Source organism: Lathamus discolor, chromosome 3 (genome assembly GCF_037157495.1).
Source record: "Lathamus discolor isolate bLatDis1 chromosome 3, bLatDis1.hap1, whole genome shotgun sequence".
NCBI lineage: Eukaryota > Metazoa > Chordata > Aves > Psittaciformes > Psittacidae > Lathamus > Lathamus discolor.
The window spans coordinates 114557684-114563857 of NC_088886.1; positions in this window are offsets into that span (position 1 = coordinate 114557684).

A 6174-nucleotide genomic window follows, 5' to 3' on the forward strand; every position below is an offset into this window, starting at 1 on the left:
CTTAACGTTTCTTTGAAACTGGTGAGTCTCCCTGCTTGGCTGAGTTTGGATTGTGTGTTACTGCAGTAACATTTCACAAACAGGGATACCCCTCCTTTTAAAAACTGTTTGCTCCCAAAATAGCAACACAATTTAGTGATATTTTGTATCAAGACAATTACTTTGTAGTATTATTGTAGTCTTAGTACCTCATTAAAACAAAAAAAAAAAAAAGTTAAAACCTTGTTTTGTTGAACACAAGAGATGAATAGTAAATATTGATTTAGAATGAATGCAAACATTTCCCTAGGAGTGGATAATTGCAGCCTTTCTATGCAAAACACTTATATTTGAAGAAGCACTTCACTTACTTTGCCATGTGGTATACATTCTTTAGTACATTTTAAATTATATGTTGTCCTGGACAGTGTCTGCTCTATAATTTCTTGTGTCTCTACACCAGAGTCAGTATGTAATTTTAAACTGCAAACTTTCTGCCAACTAGAAGGGGAGAACAGGCTTAACTCTTTCCCTTAGCTGGGCTCAGAAATCAGTTCATACTGCACACATAGTCATAAGACCAGTGAGTTCAGTGCTTGAGCAGCAAGGAACGAGTTTGGTCTAGCTGGAATTTAACAAAGACACTGCTTGCAGCAGTCCTCGTTTTCAGACGGCATTTTCTGATTACGTACAAGGCTTGATGTGCTCTAATTTCTAGCCAGATCACAAGGAGTCCAAAAGTTCGAACAAAAACTTTACATCCAGAGAATTTGCAAATGAGCTCAACATTTGAAAAAGAGTGGCTATGTCGAGACCATTAGAATGCATATTTGAAGCTAATAATTTATTCTACTTATTTTGGCATTCAGATGTGTAGTTCACTTGCAGACTGACATGGGACGTACTCTGCTCTTTCCGAGGAGGGCCAGGCATGCATATGGTGCTTCATGGAAGCAGGAGACAGAATTGATGCTCCAAATCCTACAGCCCTTGTCAGGCATTTTAAACTGTGTAGGTTTATTAGGTTGTGAGACTGGAACATAAATTCATACACAGCTTCATGAAGCTACATGACTGTGAAGACTATATGCCCCTGCAGTAACTTGAGAGGTTAATCCAAATGATTTGTGAATTTTGTTATCTCGTACAACCACAAGTATCCTTACTGCATGTATTTTATGGGCCAAGTTTTCCAAACCTGCGACCTTGCACCTAAATGACTTTGTTTTCACAAATTTTCATATCTTCATTTCTCCATCCCCAAAACACAGAAAAGCCTAAGTGGATATTTAAACTCATCCTAGCCTAAGCAGCATTTAAAGATTCACTTACAGCCCCTTGACACATCATACAGGGAGAGGCTTGTGTGTTTTGCTGGATACAGAAACTTTAGGCCACACAGAAGATTACTATGTTTAATTTGTTACAGTAATGAGCGTTGAAATGGTACTCAAAGGAAGAGCAAACAGGAGCTGAATGCGATTCCAAACGTTGACCACAAATTGCATCGACTAACTCAGCACCAGCACACTGAAAAAAGTACAGCATTCGTAGGAAGCTGTTACACACGCCATATACTCTGATTATCTTCAATGTTTGTTTGTAAAACATACAGAGCAGCCTGTAGCCAGAGCTCTTGCACACACACAGGCACACTCATGTTTGTTCACAAAACACATTCCAGTGTTATTCCTGATGTTTTTTGTGCCTGGGAATCCACCGAGTATCTACTACTGTTCACAAGGGTTAAGCATAGGTTTGGGAAAAGTTGATGTATTAGGGGAGAGATGAAGGCAGAGGGGAGAACCTAGAAAAATTTGACAAAGAATAGAATTTACTCTTTCTAAATGATTTCCTGGCCAGGGAAAAAAGTGTAAAATGAAATAGAGAGAATGAAAAAGAAAAAAAGAAAAAAACAAAACCAACCCCACAACCCTGCATCAAAATACAGCAAGTACTAACTAAAACAGCAAAAGATTGCTGGGAGAAGCAGTGAAAGGCTGATGCCCCATATTTTCTCCAAGATATTTCTCATGAGCCCCACCCTTCACCCACGACCAAACCCTTTGCACACAGAAGTTTTATTTGGTGACTGATTGTATGGAGATACATTTCCTTAACGTGTGTTTCCTAAGACGCAGCTTTGTGTTTCCAAAGTAGCTTAGCAGAGCATTAAGGCACGGGACTTCAATCCTGTGGTCAAAGTTATGTGTCTGCAAGGAAAATATTCATCCTCCCCACTTGGCACCTACCCCTGGGCTATTTGGAGGTAGCCACATCTCTACAGCAGCACCCAGGATAGTCCTGCTCAGAGCAACTGAAGATACCTCCCACTGGAATTTACTCGCTTTAAAATTAGCTCTTCCCTTTGCCCCCTATATTCCAAGGATTTGCATAACCATAGGGAAAAAGACATGAGATAAAAATAAACTTTGGCTGCTGCAAATCCAAAATTAAGGGGAAAGTGTCAGAGCAATATTTTGCTTTGGGTTTTAGCGGAGACAAAATAACTGAAGCTACTAAGAAAGATAATGCATGACTGAGAAAATTCCCTGAGCAATCAGAGGCTGTGTTTTCAGCTTTTTTACATTTTAGTTTTATTTTCTCACAGCAATGAACTAGGTTGAGATTGGAGTCTGATGATCAAGCTGGCGCAATCCATGCACCCTACCTGGGTAATCATGGATTGTAAATCATCATTTTATAAGAATTTAACTTTTCCACTTCCAACATAATCAAACGTAGTGGTGAGGGGGCCACTAATCCTGACAAAAAATATACTTTAGATTCTTTCTTGAAGTGCCAACTCCAATAAGTTCTCTGAGTGAAATTAAATGAATGTTCTTATTTCAAACCACAGTTTCCCCTTGGGATGGACAATCTCAAGTGGGGGCTGAAAGGCCGGTTGTACCACAGCCCAGGGTTACACCCATTTTTACAGGGTTTTTTTTTTTTTTTTCAACTACTGCATGTAGTATAAATTGTATTCCAGCCCACACAGTGATTGTGCTTTCCAGCATTGGTAATAAAAAAAATGTCTTCATAGTTTCTGCATTCCAGCACTAACGAGTGGGCCAGTCCATATCTTCCCTCGGTTTCTCACAGTTTTGTGTTTGTTTGCTTTAAAGGCTTCTCCTCGAAGAAAAGGGCAGAAAAGAAACAAAGATCTGGTGTGTGGCGTAAGTGACGGTTGGCGTCGAGTCTGAGAACAGTAACAAAGAGTCATTTTAGAGTAGAAATTAAAGTGGAAATGACCTATTAGTCTGCACACTTCATCTCCCTGCCAATGTGAAGTTGCTCCATGGAGTGATGCTTTTTCGCAGGCTCAGTGTGAGCACTCTGCTCCTGCCGCCAGCATGCCCTGAAATACTGCCATTTGAGTGCAAAACACAGACCACAGCATCCCAGCGCTGCAAATCCTCGAGGAGAGTGCTTCATCTCCTGAAGTCTCCCAGAGACCAAGCATCTCCACTCCACATGCCGGGTGCCGGGAGAACCCTGCCCTGACCTGCCCTATGGCGAAGGAGCTGGCTCAGTGCTGGCATGCCAGCCGCTACCCTACCACCACACCAGCCAAAGCAAACATCACACCATGCAAATTTATAACTAAAAGTGGATCAGAGGCCAAACACAATGCCCTCCTGGTGGGAGCATGTGTAGAGAGAAGACTTTTCCCTTTTTTTTTTCCCTTTTCTTCTTGGAAGGAAAGATAAAGGTTTCTTGGTTCCTCACTGTGAAATATAGCACTGGCAAGGAGCAAAGGGAGCAAATCTAAGCACGGGCTTCAGCAGATATTGATTGCTGTGCATGCTGAAGTGGTTAGTGACCTTTGGCAACCTTGCCTCTTGCCCCCAGCCAGAGTAAAGGGTCACAGAAGGCTGAGATGGAAAGAGCTTTGCAGTCCCTCACTGTGTATGAAATCCTAGAGAACATACACATTCTGGTAACACAGGAGAGTAAGTACAAGGCAAGTGTTACAGCAGGGTGGGAAAACTGGAAGAAAAGGGTGGAGTGGGGTCAAGTTTTCCCACTCCAGTTCCCAGATCATCACCAGAAAGCTGATGGCATAGAAGGGAGCTAGGAAGGGTGAAGTCCTTTGCCTATGGCATGAGTCAGATGTAGAGGCAGAAGAAAACACTGGAAGCGCAAAAGGGATCACACTATTTAAAGTGAAAAAAAAAAGAAAAAAGAAAAAAGAGTAATTTCATCTTCAAACAATACTGGCACTCAGGAACGATGCTTTTTTTGAAAGCTGTCATGCGTTTAGGACTCCAGTATTCTCCCCCAGACACATCCATTCTCCATTCAAAAGACTGATGTCCAGCACGTTCATGGCTAAGTCGGCGCATTCCTGATCTCTGGGACCCTCTCTGCGTGTGCAGAAGAACTTTTCACAATGCAGGCAGTTGATCTGCACACACTGTGGGCTTTGTCCAGGACTTCTCCATGTCAGGCATCCAAACTGGAGCTGCTGAAGACCGGAAACAGCCCAGACACATAACCAGAACACTATTTTCTCTGTATGCAGAATACTTGTAAGCAGATAAGTGCACTTGGATTATCTCAGATGTGTAGGGGAACAACCTTTAAAGTCCACAATGAAAGTGTAGGGACCCAGCAGACAGGCCAGCTAGGCAGTGAGTCTCTGTATCAAATGATAATCATGGATAGAAGAAACAAATCCTAATTTCCTAAACACAGGGCTGGTAGAGACTGTATTTACCATAAGAAAGTGTTAACAAGCAGTGAAAGAACTGAAGCACATCTAATTAAAAATGCATACCAAGGCATAAAGACAGAGTATAAGAGTAAACAAATGGCAGAGACCAGATTTGTTTGCAATAAATGAAGAGGAAAACACGACACAATGCAAACTCATCCAGCATGGAGGATACGGAAGGAGACAAGCAGGCGAAGGCACCACTCTGCAAAACCTCCCAAAACAAAGTACAAGGCAAGTGAAAAGCACGTGGTGTGCCTAAGCACAGATGAGCAAGACAAAGGAGTGGAAGTGGTGCAGAGGCACGTTCCTTGATAGGAACATTTGCCATTTCAAAGCAGATATGGCATTGCAATATGGCTAGACAAAAAGATGCTGCCAAGCAGAACTCCAGCACAGCATATGAAGAGGCCATCATGGTACACAAAACAAAATAAAACCTTCTGGAAAAAAAGTACATTTTAATACTTCTGTTGTAAAATATCTATGGAGAGGCAGAGAGACACTGAGTTGGACTGGGAGTTTGGGTTTTACCCCCTGGGTGCCTTAAAGAACCACCTCTGGTTTACCAGCTGGGTGTTTGGAGCTCATTCACGGGTATTACCATGAGCAACATTGCCTTATTTGCATCTGCTTTTCAGAAATTAAAAGAATGTGTTCCATTAAAAGAGCCCTTGCAGTTAAGAAATACTGACACCCACTATAACTAGCGTGTTAATTATACCTGATTCTGAATAACACTGGAAAATAAAGTCCAGCTGCTCTGCTAACACTTGCGTATGACACACCTTTGCCACAAGAACACCATGGGTTCTCCAGAACTGGCACAACTCAAGGCCATTGGCAACAGCTTTGTCTCATCTACCTCCACCCCAGTCACAAGGCCACCTTCCTTTCTTCAATAATTATCTTTTTTCAGGTCCTGCTGTACTGAACAATAGTAATCACGCTATTTCTCAGAAGCAGTGCTTGCTTGACTACTGCAGAGCACTGTCATCTGTTTTTTCAACACATGATAGGCCACTGTGTTCATCCCCTTGGGATTCCCATCCAAGCGCGGTTCCCATCCAAATGGGGATAAAAGTTCAATTTTATTTCACGGTTTCGTCTTCCTTACAACAAATCTTTTCTGACAGTGTTTTCTGACTGCTAAACTGTTCCATTTTGAGCAATTGATCTAAAACATCTGTCTGTGAGATTAAAAGCAATGTTGAAAAGATACTACATCTCTACTCCAAAGGTGTAGAAGATTTTGAACACGAAACTAGTAAGCAACAGGGGGAAACTTTTAGGGAAATGCATGCACAATATTGCATGGATTTTGAGGCGTGCATCTTTCCCCTGAAAATTTTGCCGACTGCCACATAATACAGGAAGTCATGTTTCAAAATATCTAAGGTTTCATTTCTCACCATTCCCTTCTTATCTTTCATAAGACTTACACTTTAAAATGTCAACTTTCATATGGGAATGTT